This window comes from Sarcophilus harrisii, chromosome 4, assembly GCF_902635505.1.
Source record: "Sarcophilus harrisii chromosome 4, mSarHar1.11, whole genome shotgun sequence".
Lineage (NCBI taxonomy): Eukaryota > Metazoa > Chordata > Mammalia > Dasyuromorphia > Dasyuridae > Sarcophilus > Sarcophilus harrisii.
Window position 1 is genome coordinate 186,033,077 of NC_045429.1, and position 22,686 is coordinate 186,055,762.

The following is a 22,686-nucleotide window of genomic DNA, read 5'->3' on the forward strand; positions in this document are numbered from 1 at the left end:
CCAACAGTTTTTTGTCATTATATTTGTCATTAATTGTCATTAACTATTGAAGATTTAATCTTAAAATCTTGGGGACTGAGAAGTTAGGGATAGACTACAATGGAGTGGGGAAGAGTGGGTTTTGGTAGGGGTTGTGACGTATTTGCATTGTACACTAAACAATTCATTCCTTTATAGCACGATTGCAGATCTTTCGTTTTCAAAGTGTGTCTAGTTTCACTTAGTGTGTTACTTTTTTTTTTTTCTTGAAATTACCGTTTCGGGGCGGGGTGGGGGGTGGGGAGCAAAGATCTAAGGACTGGAGAAGATATGCAAGTCTTTCTAGCTGTCCTAAAAGGGCTCTAATGAAACCCTGATTTAACAACCCAACCCGTCCTGAAGCCAAAATTCGATTCCCCTTTGCATTGTTTGACCACCTTAAAAAAATAATAATAATAATCAAAGCAATAGAGTGATTCCTGTCTTACAGGGTTTTTTCTATATTGCAATTGTACTATGGAAAGTTAGCTAGAGACCATTAATACCGCATTCCGTTGCCTGCAATAGATGTGTGTGAATTTTTTATTTAATTCCCCCTCCTCCTCCAAGAAACAGCTTTACAAATGATATGTTACTAATATTGTTTTCAGAGAAACTTTGGTTGGGGGTCAGCAGTAGTGGTTACGGGCTGAAGGAGGTAGGAGATGGGGGAGGGAGACCAGCAATAGAAAAGTCTCCGTGGATCCGTTGGAATCATTTAAATCTGTCAGCGAGTAAATTAAATAACACACCAACACATCATTTCGCCGAAGAAACGAGGTGGAGATAAAGGGGATGAAGAGAGACCAACTGAATTAGAAACGTGAGCTAATCTCTCTGATTAGGCTTTTTGGAGGGGTTAGGAGAAGACAAATCCTTCCTAGAGGGGTCGTTTCCCCACAGTGTCGGCAGTGATCGCCCCCTACAATTCCCGCTGAGCACCGCAGGGGATCTGAGGACAGACTCCCACAGTCATTGCAGCAGCCGGGGAGCGCTCAGCGTTCTCCGCTACCACGGTCCGTTCCTCCGATGATGCCCTCTACTTGCAGCTTTGCTTCTACCTTCTTTCCCCCACAAAAAAAGAATGAAGTGACCTCAGCTCCTCAGTGTGCTAGTCCCCTCGGACCTTTAGCTTATCGGGGTCGTTGACTACTAGGATTCACGCACCTCCCCACCCCGCCCGATAATCTCCATGCGCCCAAAGAGTCCTCCTTTGCCCTCAGATCTCCCCACTCGTAGCTTGCCGGCTGCTCCCTGGAGCTTGGCAGGCAGCGCCCAGGGTAGAGGACGCGATGTAGCTCCGCAGCCTCAGGTCCTCTGTCGCGGCTGCCGCCTCCTCCTGGTAAATTCTCCTCCTCCTTCTCCTCCTCCCAGGGCCCTGCCCTCCCCCTGCAGCAAGCTGCTCTTTCGGTGTCTCGGTGTGCCTGTGTCTCTCTTCTGGAGACACCTGCGCTTCCCAGCCCTTCTCCTCCGCCCTTTTTTGCTATTACCGAGCCGCTGTCTTTGGGGACCAAGGAGTCGTAGCAGCAGGAGAAGAGGGTAGAAGAGGGTTGGGGGCGGGGTGGGTGGGGAAAGACTTAGGAAGGGGTGTGGACAGCAGCCACTCTGCAGCTGGCCGCCTGGGACCCCGCTTCCCTCGTGTGCCCCTCGGAGTGATGGAGAGGAAGAGACTCGCTTAGACACGCACGCAGCTGGGCGCCTCTCCGGGAGGCGATGGTGGCGGCGGCCGCAGCTGCTCTGCTTACAAGAGGGAGCGGGCGGCGCCTGATTCAGCTCAGCTCTGGCTGTGCCACGGGGAGCGCCCCGTAAGCCTAGAGCTCGCTGAGTGGCTCTCGGGCGCCGGCTACAAGCGAGAAGAAAACCACCCAGAAGCTGCTTTGACTGTTGCTCTTTTTTTGAGAGGGTGGAGGCGAGATCTGGGAGGGCGCTCCTTCAGCTGTCACTGCGGAACAGGGTCTTATCCCCTCCTAGCGCAGGGTCTGGGGACAGCGCAGGGTACATATGCGGAGACGAGGATGCGCACCTTCTCCGGCGCACAGTCACAAGGCATTGGGAGAACTGGAACTGGGACTCCGGAGCCAGCTTTTGCCGTGTCCTAGCCGCGGTAACGCGCCCAGCTGCACCTGGCCTCTGCCTCTCTGGGAAGTGCAGGAAACGCATCCTAAACTCCACTACTTTCCTCCTCCCGCTCCTCCCACCTTCACTCCTCCCTCCTTTCCGCCTCCCTCCCTCCCCAATATTTCTCTGCCTGCGTGTCTCTCCCTGCTCATACATACACACATCACCACTCGGTCACTCACTGACTCACTCAGTCTCGCGCTCTGATGAACTGAATTCCCAATCTCAGAAACAAGCCATCCAACTTAGGAGCCTGGCCACAAAAGCCACATATTTGCCCTCCACCCAGACGGCCACAGCATTAGTGAGTCCATCGCCCGCCTGCCGGTCCGGCTGCCCGCCTCCACCTCGGATTTCCTTCAGCGGCAGTGGCTTCAGGATGCCCGGTAAGTGAGTCAGGCTGAGACCACCAAGTCTCTGCCAAGCAGTAGCTAGCTAGGCTGGGTCGGGTAGTTACACCATTCACCATCCCTTTTAAATTGGGGAAAGGGACAGCCAGGAGAGAGTAGTGGCCAAGAAAAATCCCGAGAGCTGAACGGGTCTTGCCGACTTTAATCCCGTGGGCCCTTTCTGGGGGCTGGTTTCCGGGGGCGCTGCCCAGGAGAGGACTTTTAGGCAGGTTTCTCTGTGGCTCGAGTAACACAAGTGTAAGAGAGAAGGGCGTTACGCTGTGTACAGAAGGTACTGTTAGCTAGGTTTGGGGTTGTTTGAGGAAAGGTTTGCTTGGAGACTGATGCAAAAGCGTGATACCACAATCACATTTGGGGAGCTTAAGTGGCTTGGAACCTTTGTGGGTTGTTTGCTGAATATGATTGCAGAGGAGTTTCGACTTCGGTTCTTTAGAGAAGAAGTGAATTCTCAGCTTTGAGGTAGAGGACAGGCAGAGGGCAGAAAAAAGAGACAAATATCTTCACTCCTCACACACATATACACGCAACCACTGCCCACAACCCCCAATCTTCCCTAGATATTGGATTGATGGCTGAAGCAATACCATTGCATTTTATTCTTTCTATCCTCATGGATGCTTTGGGGAGAGTTGATTGAAAAGAGTGCTAGGGCTCTGGCTCCTGTGACCTGAGGGAACAGCCTTGCTTAAGGTTTGCAGTAGAAGATGTAGAAAAGGGAACACCGAGTCTTGGATGTGTATGCATTTACCTGAGGATTCCCACTGAAACTTCGCAGTTTGGCGGGCAAGTGCTTCTTCATCAACTCAGGAGCCACCTGACCCTAGTTGTCCCTACACGCTGGAGGCTCGCTCTCTGCAAGTCAGCCAGACATCTGCTGTTCAATGAAGGGTGCTCCACTACCCTCGAGAGCCTTTACTCACTCCTACTTTTAAACATAATAATAATAACAATGCCAGTTTCTCAGTAGAAAATATTGATCCCTTAAGGGTAGCTTTAATATTTGCAAAGTGCTTTAAATCAAATTACATCAAGAATACATTTAATTGCGCTGTAACTCCTCTCTGATTTATGTGAACTCTGCTGAGTAAATATCAGAAGGGACAAGTTGGGGGCAGGGACTATAAGGCAAGAGTAGGGCAGGTCCCTTTTTGTGAAGGTTGTCCTTTCTAAACTACTCTACTTGATTTGTTGGCAGTAATCTAAAGCTAGTGATTGCTGTTGATTCTAAAATGGCTTTGCTCAGCAGTTTTAGTATTTTTCAGGGCTTATGGGGAACAACTGAGAAATGTTATCCAAGTTACAAATTAGTTCAAACATGATTCCTTTTGAAATGAAGAGAAGATGAAAAAATTAGAAGACATTTACTGATACTGGGTAACAAAAGTTTTTTCTTTTCCCCCTTGTATTAAAAAAAAAAAAAGGTCTATTGGATATCAACTGCCTCTGCCAAATTCCATTTTAGTTACCCAAATATTTCTTCCCTATGATTCATTAAAGAAGAAAATGTCCCAAATATATACTCTTCCTTTCCTCAATTGTTTCTAAGATGTCCCGTGTTTCAATTAATTATGGATTACCAGAATAATCATCTGGTGCTTTTCCATTAAGAAGTTATTAGTTGATTATTCAAGGTACCAGAAGATATTGTCAAGAAATCTGAATTGTTGGTTGAACTTTAAGACAAGTTTGGAGAGCCTTAAAAGAGAACAAAAACTCTACTGATATATTTCAATTTACATTTGGTCAATTTTACAGCACTCTTTTTCAATGTGTATACAAATGAAACATAATGTTGCTTATTAATAATTTAAAGGAATCTTTTTAAATAGACTACTAAGCAGATTTCATGGAAAATTGTGAGGGTTATAGTAAATGGAGGTTCACAGCATGAGCTCAGATTACAGTTTTTTTCTAGGTCAAGTATGACCTCAGTACTTAAATTTAATGTCTTCAATTAGAATGATCTGTTTATAGTGTTTTTAATATATGTGAATCAGAGTAATAGTTGCTAATAACTCAACTTAGTTACTTTTGAATGAACTACCTTATTGCTTCCTGAATTTTTATTCATTCAATGATTTTTTAAAGTATCCACTATATACAAAGCACTATTCAGGGTGCTGTGAGAGAATCATTAAAAGTTTTAAAAGATGGAAGTTTTAAAAAAAATTAATCTCTAGCCCTTTCCTCACTGAAAAATGCCTGAAAATGGGTTACTAACATTATAATAGATACACTACTTTGGGGGGAAAACTCTCAAACATTCCCCTTACTATTAAACACAGTAACTATCCTTTAGTAAGTGATTAAATGTTGAATGAATGAATACAAATCATTCGTGACATATCCTATTCAATTTTGGTCTCAATATTAAATACATTTTATCATTCTACACTTATACTATATGTGATCCAGTTTCAGAAAATTAGTTATATTTCTTTGAAATTCATGTTTGTGCTCATTTTTATGATTCAAATAAATAAAAATTAAATTATTATGTATTAAATTCTGATTTAACATTAAAATATTTGATACTAAACATTTACACACAAACAGCTTAATCTGGTACTCATCAGTCCCATTCTGAACTGTCACTGGTCCAAATGTGTCAGTTGTTCTCATTTATGAATAAATTTGTGTTCTAATTGCATTGAAAAATGAAGCTCTAAAGTTGAAAAAATTACTCCTTATCTTTTCTCATCTCTCTGCAATTTCAGAATGTGAATGTTTACATAAGACTTTAAAGGTTATGCAATTATATGCTAATGAGTAATCTGATTTAATGGGTATTGTTTAGTATTTGTTAGAGGAGGAAGTGCTTAACAGAAAACTAACTGAAGAGTCTTTAGAATCTTTCTTAACATCTTGCCTGTCAGGGTTGGCTCTGTTCTAAGAATATCATTCATGAATAAAATTACTCCTCAGGGTAACATGAAAGTAAGAAGCACCTGCAGAATAGTTTCTTAGTTATTAGTATATATTAGGAACTTGGGGGAGGGGAAGGTATGGTGATGGTTTGTAATAATTATTTTTCAATTACTCCTTATATACTATGAATAACAATCCTAGTATTGGAACCTAGAAGTGAAGTTATAATACAATTATAGATATACCACTGGTTTGTTTTTATTTTTTATAATTAAGTTTCTTCACAAAATTTGATTCTAGAAACTTCTAAAATTAAATGATCACAGTTTCATTAGGATTAGTATGATTTAGTATGAATGGGGTTTTCTTTAAACTTTTGTTATTATTGTGCCTGCTGTTATTAATTTTAAGGAAATGTAAGTACTTTCAGAAAAGAACTTATAAATTAAAAGTTGTAAGAAAAGTATTCATTACAAATCAACCTTTTCCTAACTCATGGCCTGCCTTGTTAAAAGGGGCAAGAGAAGATTTAAAAGTTTGTTTTAATTATATCTAATTTGTGACAAACTGAGAAACTCTGATATTGTAGTCTCCAGATTATAAAGCCACTACAGATAGCAAAAGTTCAATCACTCTTTAACAGGAATCTAGTACACAAATCTTTGTGGACAAATTTTGCTGACTCTTGTTCTCATCATTGCTTTGTTAGGATCAATCTTTGTTTCTATGGATTATGATGATATCTTAACCTTTAGGGCAGAAGCTCAATAAAAACGAGTTATTAAAAGCCACATTTGGAAATTCTGATCTAAGGACAAAGATTTCCGAGTAAATAAAACTCATCAAAAACATTGTATTGTCAATTGTGGGCTCCATGGTATATAAAATTGTCTGGATTTCTACGTAATGTACAAGCAGAAGTTCAACAAAACAAAAGAAGATTGTAAATCCAATTTGCTATTCAATTGAAGAGTTATTTTAGCAATGTTACTGTTGTTTAACATTTGATAACGTGTTAATTTTCCATTATCTATAAAAGGGCTCTAAACAAAGGAAAGGCAGAAGCATAGAATGGCAATTCTAGAAGGGAATTTAGAGATAACCTAGTTCAAAGATGGCAAACATGAACTTATGTACTACTGCCACATCTGTAGTACAAAGAACCAGATCAAAATGCATTTGGGAAATAATGAACAAAATAGTGAGTATAACAGAATATAGATAATGTTAAAATGTAGTTTTCTTAGTCAATCTGCATCTTGCAAAAATCTTTATATATTATTTGGTTTTATCCCTCCCCTGTGTGTGCAGTGTTTAGAGATGACTAATACCTCTGGGGTGAGGGCATTTTTCAGGACTACTTATTCACCTTTGATGCCTACCTGGCACTCAGTTCTCACCTGCAGCTCCAAACCATGGATGTGCTGCACCCACCACACCTGGGTAAAATCTTAGCAGATCGGCTAAAACAAGTTGACATAGTCAACAGGCCTTAAAAATTACTGGAATCATGGGGATGTCTATTCTGGCAGAATAAGGCGACAAGTGCAATTTGTTCCAGCAACCATAAAGGTGGTTAAAGTAGGCAATGGGGAGCTTAATCAGACATCAAAGAAGCCAAGGTCACCCAATGTACCCCACTCTGTCACTAATTGTCCTAAGTTTTGTCTTGGCACAGTGACTCTGGAACAGAGAGGGAAAATGATGACTTTTTCAACTCTACCTCACTTAAATCCAACTCGTCATTTAAGATGTGATGTCCTTGGTCTTCTTCAAATATCTAGGACAAACAACAGTCCCTCCCCATTTCATTTCTATTTAAATTTAACACCATTGAATTCTAATCTGATTCTCTCATTTCATTAAGAAGGAAGCTGAGGCTAAGATGAAAGGATTTTTGCCTGTGACAAGTTAGTGGGAAAATGAAAGCAAATTGATTTGAAAACCTTTTCCTGAGGACCCACTATGTGTCAGATATTTGTGCTAAGTGCTGAGGCAATAAAGAAAAAAAAAATCATTGCACCTGTTCTCTTGGAACTTACTTTATACTGGGAAGGGTGTGGTGAAGCACACAGATAAGATGCAAAGTTTACATCAAGTATTCTGCCTTCCTGCCTTCCTTGCCTTCCTTCCCTTCCTTGCCTTCCTTCCCTTTCTTTCCCCTTCCTTTCCAATATTATAGTAATGGCAACCAAAGCTTTCTTACACATGATTGTGGCACTGGTTACAATTCTGAGAAAAAGCTCTTACTTTTTGTTGTGAATAATTGACTACCTTTAAAGGTAAATATTTGGGTTGTACATGAATTTGGGAACTCAAAAAATATGGGGGAGATGAGGAAGGAGTATGCTAACTTTTAATTTCAAGAGCTGAGGTGGCTGATCTTTAGCCTATAATGAGGTTTTCATAGACAAGTCATAATGAAGAAATGACACTGTTAACTAGAGAATGAATAGAAGGCAGTAACCTTATAACTTAATGTAATCTTTAATGTACTATACTACAGATAATTTCCTAAGGTTCAGCTTCAAGTTTTAACTTTAAGGACTAGTCCCATTTAGTAATTGTTTAATAGTCTAGAGAACCTTAAAGTAGTTCAAATGATATGGGATATTTTACAATCCCAATAATATCCTCATAATGCATAATTTTTACTAGGTCATAACATATAATAATAATTCATCTATAATAAAAATACTTGCTGAGAAAATTTGCTGTGTCACAAATTAAGATGGAACATTTACCCTCACCTTATGTTAAATGGTATCCTTCTAAACATTTCCAGTCAAGGTGAGAAAAGCTCAAATTGCTATGTAATGGTAAGGCTTTCAGATTTGGCTTATATTCAAATGAACACATTCCTTTAATTCATGGTCATATCACTGTGTAGTTAAATTCTACAAGGATAACATTTTATGAGTTAGAGGGCCTAGACATAGATTAGGGGTGGGGAATGAAGAGAGACTGAATAAAATGATGAAAAATTTTAAATTTAGAAGTTAGTAGCAAGAAGACTGCTTCTAATTATGGTTTTTATTTTTTTTCAAATCATATGAAGAAATAATTAACATTAAGTAACTGAATCTTTTAAATACTAATGAGAAAAAAACAACTGTGCTGTCATAAATATTAACAATCCTGCTATATGAGTACAGTTTGGGGATCTATTTGGGTGGCTGTTAGAATGTCACTGTAATGCTTTTTATTGTAATTCTAAATGACTCCAACTAACTAATTCAAGTTAATTAGAAGTTTCCAATAATTCTGGATGTGGATAATTCTGAAATAGCTAGTTCTTATTGCTCAAGAACTACTGAACAAAAAAGTTTAAAAAAATGTGCCATGAATCTTTAATCAAGACTGTTAATTCTACAATTGTAAAATTAATTTATTGGAAACTATTACAACTAGGAGGAAAAAAACGTGTTTTTTTAAAAATTTCTTCCAGATTAGAATTTAGTAAAACAAGAAACTGGTGTTATATCTAAATTATTACACTTAACATTAGAGTGTATTAGTTCTTCTGGGTATCTAAAAAGAAATTTATAAAAAACCTGAACCATACTCTCATCTAATAACTGATTATATTCTCAAATAAAATCTTATTGTAGTCATTTTGGGGTTCTCAAATGAATTCTCAGTGAATTTCAAGTGTTTGTGGTACCAAACAGCTATAAAGACTGAATATAGGCCCAGTGATGGGTCATACATCTGTTATGTGAGAACTAGCATATATATGGTTGGAGAGACTAGATGCAAAGTACTGAATGTTTTGGCCATAGCAACTCTTGAAGACCATCTGCTAAGTTAAAAAGGAGTTCCAGTCTACATCAATAGAGGGAGTACTGGCACTGATGAAATGGCATCCATAAAAAGTAGCATATTATATTAAAGAGAGATCAGATATTTACTAGCTCTATGATCCTGGAAAAGTCACTTATCCTCTCAAATTTCTTTATCATATAAAGGGAGGGGCTGTTTAAAACAGCAGTGTTGTTTTAAGGATTAAGTGCTATTTTGCAAGATTTACAGTGAACTATTATGATTAATATGTCGATGGAAAGTTATTTTCCCAGATGGAATTTGAAGAAAGAAGGATCTGAAAATAAGCAAAAAGTTAATATTTGAATCTTACATTCAAATTTAAATGCATTTTGGACAAGTATTTTGGCTACTTTTTTCTAACATTTTAATTTTCTCATATAAAATAAAAGAAAGTTGCCGAGTTTAAATGTCTTACTCTGCTTCTAGTAGAAAATCATACTCACTGGAATTAAACAATGGCAATTTAAGCCAGAAGTTCAAGTTTTTTGTGGAATTGCATATTTCTAAAGTCCCCCCCCCAAAAAATGAATAAACATATAAAACAATAGGTAGCCAAACTATTTTCATCACTTTTGAAAAATTGCTCTTGTGTTTTTATACCTGATTTTTTCAACTTCAAGGAGTTGACAATTGTACTGTGATATTCCCTTGCTACTATGGCAATAATCTCTTGTCATGAGAAAAATGCTTCTAAGCAGAAAAGTGAAACTACAATTTGTTTTGACAGTTTATTGAAAGGTTAAATATTGATTAAATTGAATTAATAGAGTTGAAGAAAGACAAGAGATTACTTTTAAATGAGTTGCTGATCCCTTTTAAAGGGAAGGGTATGATAAAGTTTAATCGATTTCATATATGAATTATTAGTTTACTCTGATCAGTCATTTTGATTTTAATAGAATTTTCTCATTTAATGAAATTTTATCCAGTGTTCTGAGATGCCAAAATTGTCCTATTTTCTCAGAGCTGAAATATGTTCAGTAGGACAATAGGTCAAAGAAAATTGTTATTCCCAAGAATGCTTTAGATTACAAATCTTGGCTTTCATCTAGTTTGATGAATTCATTTTCAAGATGAGGAAACTGAGATGTAAGTGACTTATACAAGAACACACAGATAGTAATTTTCATTGCTTAAAATTTAAACCTACTCAGGGTCTCTTAACTTTTATGACTTCAGAGCCTGTGCTTTTTGAATTACTGAGGCCAGTTTTTATTTCAGGGAAACAGAAACATTGAATGCAAAAGAATGAAATGTTTCCATAGGTCCTTGAAACTACTCATGCACCTCTTTTGTTTGTTTGTTTTTTTCATAGACTTTATCTACTAGAATCCCTTTCCTGGAGTTTTCTTCTTCCCCAAATCTTGGTTAGACCAGGAGGCAGTCTGAGTACCTAGAAACAATTTCTAATTTCTTGATTTGTTCTTCCCCAAAAGAAGAATGTAGTTGGGGACTGCAGTGACTGTGAATCTATAACCATGAATCTGCATAGTTTGAGTTTGAATAAGTCTATTTTTGACTTAGATATCTGATTTCATGTCCTGGACCATTTCAAGTCTTGAATTAAAAGAATACTCTTTTTTTTTTCTCTTCATCTCCTGGAAGCAGAGTAGAGGACTTGAAAATTAAACTATTATAACTTCCTTTAACTGAGCCTATTTAACAAGCATTTGTTAAGCATCTACTTTTTGTATGGCATTATATTTAGTGCCCAGGATTCAACAACAAAAAATTTAAAAAGCCATTGTGTTCAATGAGTTACAATGAGTAACTCTAATGTTAAGTTCAATGAGTGAATAAGTGCACACATAATGATTTGAGCAAGAGTGAACAAATACAAATGCTTAAACATTTCAGGAAAGACTTGATATAAGAGATGTAAAATGTTCTTGTCTAGGAAGAAGACAGGGATTCTATGAAGCAGAGGTGAAGATACCTTTAGGGAACAGCTTGTGCAAATGCATGAAAAAGGAAAGTTGAATAACACACTAAGTGATAGATCATTGTGGCTGGAATATCATATATGAAAGAGAACAATGTGTATGTACTAAACCTAAAAAATTGAAGCCAAATCAGATTATGAAGAAATTCAGATGTCAAGTGGACAGCAAAGTGGCACAGTCAATAGAGTGTTGGGTCTAGAGTGAGGAAAATCTGAGTTCAAATCCAGCCTCAGATATTTATTATTATGTGACCCTGAACAAGTCAATTAACTCTGTTTACCTCAGTTTTATCATCTGTAAAATGAGCTAGAGTAGAAAATGGTAACTAATCTATTATTTTTTGTCAAGGTAACTACAAATAGCATAACAAAGAGTGGAGCATAACTAAAATGACCAAACAACAGCAAAATACCAAGTGGAAGAGTTTGTCCATTATCCCTTGAAATGAGAGTCATTGAGCTTTCTTGAGGAGGAAATTGCATGGACAAATGTAAAAAGATTATTTTGGCAGTTCTGTAGAGTTCAGCTTTTTAAGCTGTTGGCCAAGATCTCATATAGGGTCTCATAACTAAATGTGGGGGGGGGGTCATGAAATTATGATTTATTATCAGTAAATGTTTGATTTTCATAGCTATTTCATATACCTATATGCCCTATATGTGTGTGTGTGTGTATATATATATATACATGTATTTATTTATATATGTGTGTGTATATGTATGTAGGTAGGTATATTTTACATATATATATATATATATATATATATATATATATATATATATATATCCTGTAAGTCTTAGGCAAAAAAGGAGTTGCGAGTAGGGAAAGTGTAAGTAACTGGGAAACTGGAGAAACTAAAAGCTAGGTGTCCAATCTCTTATATTTCAGGAGAGAGGTGATACAAGTCTGGAAAAGGGTGTGGGTAATTTGAATGGTGAGAATGGCATGGGTATTGTGAGAATTATTATGGAGAAAAAATTGATAAGACTTTGTAATTAGTTGGATATATGTAATGTGTGACAGTGAGAAGTCAAGATTACTCCAAGATTACAAAGTGTGGAAGGATGACTGGTTCCTTAAAAAAAATAGGGAAGGTTAGAGGAGGATTTGAGGTAGGGGAAAAAGGAGAGGACTCAAATAAAGCTAATGGTATTTTTTTTTTTTGGACATGTTGATTTTGAGCCTTTAGGACATTCAGATAGAAATGTCAAATAAGTAGATTTTGAAGTAGGATTGGAGCTCTGGAGCTTGAGAGGTCATAGGGCTGGGTATACAGACCTGAATTAAAATGATAATTAAACTCATGGGACTTAATAAGATCATATAGAGAGATTATATAAAGCAAAAAGAAGAGGACCAAGGACAAAGCCCTGAAGAACAATCGTGTTTAGGAAGTGGAATTGGGTTGAAGTTCCAGCAAGGAAAGACTAAGGGAAGGACTAAGGAAAAAACTCAGAGAAGAAAGCCTCCAAAAGAAGAGGATAGTCAATAGTATCAAATCTTACAATTAGGTCATTGAATGTTTTCTCTACATTTTTCCCCACCACCCAACCATTTTTTGAGTTATTTTTAATCACTACCCTTATCCCTTCTTCTTATTTGATCTTTTTTCTTTTATTCTCTTTCCTCTCATTTTCTCCATTTTTCTATAGGCCTGTTACTAAGGATAGATTGAACAACATGAGTAAGGCCAAGATATGCATGTAAATTAGGTGACATGCCCAGGAACACACAGTTTCTGAGACTATATTTAAACTCAGGAAGATGGGTCTTCCTGACTATGAACCCAGCACTATTTATCTACTGTGCACCTGAAGAATAAGAATGTAGCTTTCATTTACACATCTAGAACAACTCCTCAGAAAAATGAGCCAGGGAAAAATATTAATTTAGTCTATCATTAAACAACCCAATTAATATGATTTATTCTAATTATTCATATTAAAAATGAGATCATTGTAAAAATTGCTACCTCGAACTTCAAAGAAATATAAAAGGGAAAAAAGAATATGTAATTTGTATCAAAATCCTCACATTGGAAAAGTCTAGATGTCTCTAGAAATTGAAATACTCATGGACCACTAGAATTAATACTTTAGCAATTGGAGACAGATTTTTTCTATGTGGAGGAAAGATATGTTTTAATGTAGGAATATTCACCTACTTTTTAAAAAAGTATTTATTTTGATTCATGACCTTTAAACAAAGATAAATTATTATAAACAAAATAATTTTATTATTCATGAAATTGACACTTAAATAACATTAGTTTGTATTTAATGCTATATTAAATCTTGGATTTAAAAAAAAATTCCAAACACAGTATATGATAGATTTTACTAAATATTATTGGCTGCTTATCCTTTTAATTGGGACACCTGTCTCTTTCAGTTGGCTGGGGAGGAGAAGGGGGAACTAATTTAACATAATGTATTATTCATTGTTTCTTTCTCAAAGTACTTTAGAGGAATTAACTAACATTCCTTGTTAAAGTATACATTTCTATATCCATTTCATAAATAATAAACTAAAAAATAAACCAGAAATAGTCAAAGCCAGAGTCAATTCTTGCTCCTTTCAGTCCCACTCTGAATTGAATTTCTTATACTTCACAAAATTTGACTATATCATGTATTCTTTAGATTTCAGACAAGCCCTTGAAAGTGAGTTTAGTCACATTTTATATCTCGTTTCACATGAGTCTCAGTAGCTTTACCTTCTTTTCGCTAACATTAGTACCATTATAGTTTCCTAATTTCTTATTTTTAAATTAAAATATGTCTGTTGGTCCTTATTATCTTTCTAAATCATCCCTAATCCATTGGTACTCTGGCTTATATGTGACTTCTTGATTTTTCACTTTATATAATCTGTTTAATGAGGAGCTTTTTGTTTCTTGTAGCTCATATTTCTTGAGATGTTAAGCATTTGAAAATTCCATAAATATCATCATATTTAATAGAGCATGAAATGTATGTATATTGACATGCTTTGGAAATAGTCACTATTCTTTTCATTATGGTGAAAAGAGAAAAGAATGTTAATTTTGTTCATTTCTCCCCCCCCCACACACACACAATATCTTTACTTACCTTCACAGAGAACAAGGAGGAAAAAGAATGCATAAGCTAATAATGTTCTTTTCTCCCTATTTATTTACAAGGCAAGATTAAGAAACACAAGTTCTAATTTTAAAATTATTGTGCATTTGAAAAATGCTTTTCAGTCATGCGCTAGCAAATCATTAATTCTATTTAAACAGGCAGTAGTATTCAGAAGAATAACTGCCAAATTTGTTGGGTCCTCTAACAAGATAATTAATTATCAGGTAATAGGAGGACCATTGGAGTGTCGGATGTAAAACAGATGGTGGGGGAAGAAAGATGAGGCAGTCAGAATGTTCTGAGGGGTGTGATAAGTCTTTTTAGCCAGTGCAATGAAAAGCCACTGGTATGCCCAATCTCCCATGCTTTCCATAGCTGGTCACTGCCTGTTAGTGTTTCAGTCGATCTTAAGTGTGCTGGGTTCCACTTCACTAAGCCTATCTTCCTGCTCCTGCTCTTCCTCCTCTTCCTCTTCATTCTCCTACTGTGGCACCTTTTCCTTCTCTTTCATTTCAAATGTTAACTGAAATAAATGAATGGAAGTGGATAAAGGTCTCCTCTCATTAGACACTAAAAGTAATATCTGCATCTGGGGCAGGAGAAGTTGCCTCTCCCCTGAAAAAAATTCAACTAGTTTGTATTTTTATTCTTGACATTGCTTATGACAGATGCATATACCACTCTTACAAGCATTGGCTCTCGTTTCAGATAGAGCTAAATGGAACGAACTGTTACAAGAAAAAATGAATTATTTCATTTGTAAATTTAAGAAATTGAAATTGAGATCCAAAAATCACCCCACTAGGAAGAAAACTTTTCTGAATCATTAACAAAAGAGTCAAAAAACAATGTTCTCTTTATTCATCTTTTCTTTCTTTCAAAAGGAATATTTGAACTAACTCTCTCTCTCTCTCTCCCTCTCCCTCCCTCTCCTTCCCTCCCTCTCTCTTTATTTCCCTATCTCATCCCCTATATCACATCAATATTTGGAATTGATATAAAAATGTTTTCAAGTGGCATAAGGGAAGTGACACTAGGAACTAGACATTAGCACATATATGAATCCAACATTGTGGTTTAAAGGAAATTTTTAAGGAAACATATTACAGGTTTCATAAAAAGAAAAGTATCTAAATTTTAAAAAGACAAGATACTCATTTGCTTTGCACACTTAGTGAGCTATAGCTTTCAATGAGAAATGACAAAAACTAAATGAGCATCACGCCTATTCTACGAAAAGGCAGATTGGCTCAATATGGATGTGATGACTCTACCACTGAATAGTGAACTTTCCTGTTTATCTCAAATCTGGCAAGTATTTGCTCTAAAGAAGTAAGCAGTCACCTTTTCTATCCCACCCTCTCTGTAACAGGCCCATCTTTTCTCATTTAAAGTAGTGTTCCCTAAAATAGATTACACTGACAAGTAGTAATTACTGACAGCTGCATCTAATTAGCAAAGAAGATTCCTGCTCATGACAATAAAGTATTATTACATGTTTAGCATTAACACTGGCAGTAAGAGAGGTGACTTTGATAACAGAAAATCACAAGTGTAAAACCTACATTTCCACAAATCCACTGTAACAGGAATTGAACTTGTTTTGTGTGAAACAATCTATGTGTGAAACATCTATGGTTTTCCAGAAAGGAAAAAGTGATCACTACCAAAATGTTTTTCAGGAAAGCACTAACTAAGGAAACTAAAAGTATTGTAGTTCAATTTAAACAATTGATTTAATATTAGGGGGTGTGTGCACATGCAAGCATTTATGTGTATGTATCCAAAAGAGTGCTACAAAAGATCTTGCATTTGACAAAACAGGTTATCAAATTAGCCTCTCATTGTTAAATAAAAATGAAATTTTAAGTTACATTAAGTATTCTAACACTGCTTTCTCCTTCCTTCCTTTTTTTTTTTTTTTTTTTACTACATTCTACAATGCTTTCTTGTCTAATAGACATCAAAGTCTGTCTCTGCAGAATAACATTTCCTTTTCTCTCTTTTAAATTGTTTCATAGTAAGGCATGAACCAAAGTCTCTACCCTCTCTATTTGAGTTCTTAAAAAGCTCTGTCTCCACTTTTGGAGAGTATTGGACTCATAGTTCTAGTTATTGGCTCCATTACAAATATATTAATTTCATTTGGCTAACTGCAGTGTTGGCCTATTATTTTTCAATTCAAGAAGTTGTTGCTGTGTGTGTGTTTTTTCTTACTCTCATAAAAATATACTTTATAATCCACTAGATAGTAGCTATGTTTCTTTTTTATTTTCAGGTTGTTGTAACATTTTATTTATTTATATGCTATGTCAAACTGATTCCTTTTGTCTTCTGTGTTTGATAAATTTGGTTCAACTCGACAAAGATTTATAGAGTATAAATTGCATGGGCACTATTCAAGAGTCAAATAGGCAAAAGGCTGAAGCAGACTCCTTTGTGTCCCAATATTCTTCCGCCTTCTATTCCTGTGTTCTTCTAAGCTATTAGACAATCCCAAGTAGAGATTACCAGTAGGAAATCCTCAAAGACAAAAATATATTACTGTGAGACAAGCCACTAAATTTCTTTCTCACACCCCATTCCAGCCAGTCTACAACCTAACTACTCACTGTGCCTACTTCTGGCAACTTTTGACATGAATAATATATAATAATAGCTAACATTTATATGACTCATTAAAGTTTACAAAACATTTTACAAATATTATATCATCTGATCCTCACAGCAGCCCTGAAAGATAAGTGCTATTATTCATTATCCCCATTTTACAAATGAGGAAACTGAGGCAGAAAGGTTAAGTGACTTGCCCAGGGTCATGTAGCTAGTAAGTATATGGGGCCAGATCTAAACTCATTTTCCTAAGTATAGGCCCAACATTTTATCCATTTCTCAAAACTTGCTTATTTCTGCCTGTGGGATATTTCCTCTGAAGAATACAAATAAATAAAATATATTTCGAGCAAAGAAAAATATTTTTCCATTAAGTTTTTTAGATTGCTGACTAAAAATCAAATAACAAAACAAGTAGACAAAAACTTGAGACTAATATAGATTAGTAAAACATCCTAAAGCGTCAGAAGTTTTGTTTATGTTAAATTTTATGACTTCACACTGACATTTGCTAATGGTCAGAAGTGACTATGTATTATAAATGAAGGCATGGGGAAGGGGAATGATATTGCTTCTCTAGAACTTCCTTATTAGACAAATACTTAGTTTGACTGACTTCATATTTGCTCTCTTAATGATCTGGAAGGCATTTGTTTTGCAAATATGTGAAAATAAACTCAATATAATATAATGTCATCCTGTAGCTTGCTCTATCCCTAAATGTCAACTTCCTAGTAACCATGGTAACATGGGCACAAGGATAAGATTTATAAAGAAATTCAGTCAGTCCTTTAACTTCCTCCCTCCCTCTACCAAGTACCATTCAGCAAATCTCATTGATTCACACAATATAAGAAATCTTGGAGAACATCCAATTCAACCCTTTCATTTGACAAATAAGGACACTTAATACCTGTTAAACTTCTTTTCCTTATTTTTTTCCCTACTGTGATGACTTTCCCCTCCCTTGCTCCTTCTCTACTGGACACACTAAAGAATAGTAAAGTATTCAAGAGTGGAGTCAGAGCAAAATAGAGAAGGCACCGAGAATAAAGAAAATTCATAAAATGGATTGTCATGTGTACTAAGGGACTTGCGATATGTGGGACAGAGGATCTCACTCCTCAAGGTACTTTCATTTCAGTAGGGAGCTTGTAGGAAGGACTTAGAACAAGTTTTGTGTTACTTTCTTTTGAAAGTTTATTTTAAAGTTATACTAATAAAAATATCTATAGAAACAATTGCAGATGCTTAGCTTACTATTATCTCAACTTTATAATATGGTTTTTAAAAGTCTACATTAATAACAACTATTCTGTTACCTTACTAATTAAGTTATGATTCAATATGTATATATAGTTTTATTTTATATTTTGAGATCCAATTCTGGAATAGAAGAATCTACTCCCCTGCCAAGCAAAAAAAAAAATGTCTCATCACTAAAAAGGTTATCACGTGATAAATGTGTTCAGCCATAGAAACTAATGAAACTCACTTAACTAAAGCACAGCAGATTTGTAGTATTCTGAGCATGATGATCTTCCTTTCTCAACCCCCACTTCCAAGTTCCTTAATTTATGGAAGAAAGAAAAAATGGTAATTGAATCTAACACAAAACCTGGAAGTGGGGGTTGGAGGAGGAAAATCATCATGATTTTTATCTATAGATTTTAAAAAAACTATGTTGAAGAATGACCAGACTTATCCTTCTTGTTTCTAAAGGGAAAAACTAGGACCATTGGATAAAAGGCACAGAAAGAAACTCTCTCATCTCATTAATTGAATTTTTTCCCTAATAATTAGAGCTGAATGAAAATAAGATAGACTGCCTGAGAAAATCACGAAAGACAGCATGGATAGAGTGGTGGATTTGCAGTCTTAATGAAAAGGCTTCAAATCCTACCTCAGACACTTATTACTGTGTGAGTCTGGGTAAATTGCTTAAAATTCTCTTTGCCTCAGTTTTCTTATTTACAAATAAGGATGCTGACCTGAGGTCTCCTAAGGTTTCTTCCAACTCTATATTTATGAATAGACTTTTAAGCAAAAGTTGAAGAACTACTTGTTAGTACTGTTATAAAAGAATTCCCTTTTTTTTCAGGTAGGAGTTAAATAAGGTGATTTCTGAAGACTTTCTATGATACAAGGACCATGCATAGGATACATATTTATGGACAAATGATATCATATAGTGCCAAATGCTTGATTTTCTCAAGACAATACTGTTGAGATCTCTTACAAATTAAAAGTTTCATCATTATTCAGCTACAAATATTTAGCCTTCAAATCTTTAGCCTTCATCAAAAAGTTTGTGATGGAGAATGGGTCCTGTTTGGTGCTTTGGGGTTCCAGAGTCATATATTTCTATAGTAGTGTGGTGGCAGTAATAAGGAACAACAAGGAGATTAGTTTCAGCAGAATATATATAACTATGTAAACAGTTCTTGAGTGACATGATCCTAATCTCTCAAGCTAGGAGACCATGAAGAAATTCTTCTTTTCCAACAGCTGGATATTAGTGATAACCAGAGGTTTTGTGCGATTTTCTTGAGGAGCAATATGGGTCCTCAACCATGCTGGAAGAGCTGTCAATGTTGCTGATACAACACCTTTTGAAATTCAAGCTAAGATGACAATACAAACCAATATTTTTTGACACTGGAGATATTTCAATTGAATTATTTCCACTAGCAAAACCTCAAGGTATATGGTGAATATGTCTAGCATGGTGACTTTACATGCTCTTAAAAGTTGCATCCCAGGGCAAAAGCCAAAATTTTTAAGTGACTTGATCAAAAGGTAGGAGCTGGTGAGGCTCATGAGAATGTAACTCAGAAAAATGCATAAAATTCAGATCATTGAAATGCAGTAAATTTTCTTTCTTTAAGTTTGCATTTTTTTTGAAGAGGTGGGGAGCTATGATTGTGGAATATTGGCCTGACTTTCCATGATCAGATATGGTCAGTATTTTGGTTTTATTTAACTTTTTAAAAATATTATTTTATGGGAAAAGGTGATATGGGCTGAGAAGATAAGCTGAAGAGTGAAGTACCAGGAAATGACTATGATGTTAAAAACAATAAAATCTTCTTTCTTTTTATTATAAATTGCAATGTCACACTGCCCTCCTCCACATAGAAGCAAAATATTAATTTTCCCTATTGATTTGGTCATATAGTAGGTTTTTCCATTTGCAATAATATTCCATTTGCAAAAGCTCTGACTTTACTGGTATATTCTGATTTTTATTTGGTGTGAAATATTGTTAACATCATTTGAAAAGCCAGAGTAATTGATCTGTGGGTTAGAAAGCAGAAGTTACTGCCAGTAAATCTAACATAGGAGTCAGCATCTTTTCCTCTTTGAGACTGCCTTTAGGTAGCTTATAAAAACAGAGGCCTGGCTTCTGGGCTAGTTAGTGTTAGCCTAGTCTGATATGGGGTAGTATTTTGAAAGAGCAGTGCTGTTCTCAGGAGGCTGGTTACTTGAGTCATTTTAACCTTACTAGTCTTGATTTGTGTTCTCCCGTTGTGTGTCTCTGGGGAAGATCTCGTGCAATGGGTTGTAAGTTACTTGATGTCCTGGCCACACAAAACACCAAAGAGCTGTATAGTAATGATTATGTGATGTCACAAGGTTAGAGACCTGGTGCTATGTTCTTGATAACATCTTCTTAGTTCTCTCTGTCTTCAGAGTACCTGTGTCAGAGGTCATAGAGCCCTGACACTTAGAATGTTTCAGCCTCTTAGCAAGATTAATCTCTTCTGTAACAAGTGAAAAAAGTCCTTAGAGAGAGAAAAAAAAAAGTTGATGGAAAGATGGAAGTGGATTTGCCACACATAAAGGTTTTTCTCCAGTGTTCTTCCAGCCACTAATACAGAAGTGGCCTCTAGTCATACCTGTCTTTTCAAAAGCAAACTATTTTCAGAAGCAATTCTATTTTTTTAAAGTAAATTGCCATCAATATCATCAAGTGGAATTTATAAAAAAAACATTATGGTTACAATATTGCTTTCAAAACAATAAGAGCTAATTTGGAATTTGTAATCATCATCTTTAAATAATGTCAATTCCACAGTTGAATAGATGCAGATAATAACTTGAAGCACAGAACAAGAATGAAAACAGAAAGACCATCTGTCTCTTTCAAACTTGATTAGGAAAGGTCACACAAGCAATATTTTTAGTATGGTCTTAAAATTAAGGTTAAGCTGCTCAAATTCCAGTTTACTACAAACAGCAGATATAGTCATTTTCTAAGTTAGGAAAAAGCATAGTAGAAACATATGTTTTCTAAAAGAAATATACTGCTACTTGTGAAACACATTTATTCTTCTAACATAAATGAAATCTACTTTTAAAAGTATGGGTCTTTTCATTTTGCTAACACTGGTGATCATGCTTTTCAATTGGTTTAAAAAAAAAAAAAACCCAGCCTGTCATTGATAACATTAAATACTCCTAACAAGAATCAAACATGTTATTGAGGAAATGCCTACATACTTGATTAAGCACTATAAAAGTGCATACAATTCTGTTACATCAATCTAGAATGACACTGATATAAGGAAATAGAGTGTGAAAGTTGGAACACATGAAAACTTAATTATGTGAAAAAAGTTGGATTTCATAAATTACCCTGAATGATTTGTGTGCCAATCCATGAAATTATTTTTAGTTGTACTAGTAGGACAGCAATCTTCATCATTAGAAGGAATATCTATAGTAGTTAATATCAATAAGAATGATTACTTCCATGTATAAAGCATGTAATATGTATGTAACATTTCATATACATTATCCTATTTATTTAGATTACATATATATGCTACAAAAAAATTCATCATCAAATCTTTTATTCAACAAACATTAATTACCTGATATTGGTAGAAAGAGACAACTACATGGTATAATAAAGTGCTGGGCCAGGAATCAGGAAGATTTATCTTCCTAAGTTTAAATGTGGCCTTATACATTTATTAGGTGTGTGACACTGGGCAGATCATTTGACCCTGTTTGCCTCAGTTTTCCCATCTATAAAATGGGCTAGAGAAGGAAATAGCAGACAAGTCTAGTATCTTTGCTAAGAAAATCCTATTTGAGGTTGCAAAGAGTCAGACATGATTGAAACAATTGAACAACAAGGCAGCGGGGGTAATGGTAATATTCTAGGTGCTTAGAGAGATATAAATATTAGAAAGATATGTATCTTGCCTTCATGGGCTTAGAATCTAGTAGGGCTGGGCTATAAGGTATGGAAACAGATAACCATTATACACAATACCAAGCAAGTGTACTAGATTTTTGGTTAAATAGTTTCTTTCTGTTTTGGATTTTTTTTATTTTGAGCTATAAGGGACCATAAAGATTATCTAATTTAATTCTGACATTTTAGAGATGAAGAAAGTGATGCTTGAAAAGATAAATGACTTCTCCAAGGTCATAAAGCAAGGAGGAGAACTAGAATTTAAATGGCAGTCCTTTGATTAAAAATTCTGCATTATTTCCAATTCACCATGCTACCTTCCAGCATGTTGAGTGCTGTTTAGGTTCATTATGTCCTTGTGAATTTGGTAGTACAAGGATTAATCCCATATAATCCTAAATAAAAGAAAATGAAAACTACAAATATAAATGACTGTTCCATGGTCACATAGTAAATGATAGAAATAGTAATTGAAATTCAAGTGTTCAGATTCTAAAAACAATTGTCTTTTCATTATGTCATACCATCATATGGTAGAAAAAGGGGAGATTAATTTCATTAAAAGTGAAAAAATGGGAAAA

The 22,686-nt window shown here is 35.7% G+C and overlaps 1 protein-coding gene across 2 annotated transcripts in view; it reads left to right on the forward strand.

The window, feature by feature from the left end:
• The first annotated feature begins 1,393 nt into the window (after positions 1–1,393).
• HS3ST5 (heparan sulfate-glucosamine 3-sulfotransferase 5) overlaps positions 1,394–22,686 on the forward strand; it is a 293,703-nt gene continuing 272,410 nt past the window's right edge. For both annotated transcript variants that reach the window (XM_023503177.2, XM_003769372.3), the window contains exon 1: positions 1,394–2,522. The gene's annotated coding sequence lies outside the window, so the exon portion shown is untranslated. The remainder of the gene's footprint in view (positions 2,523–22,686) is intronic.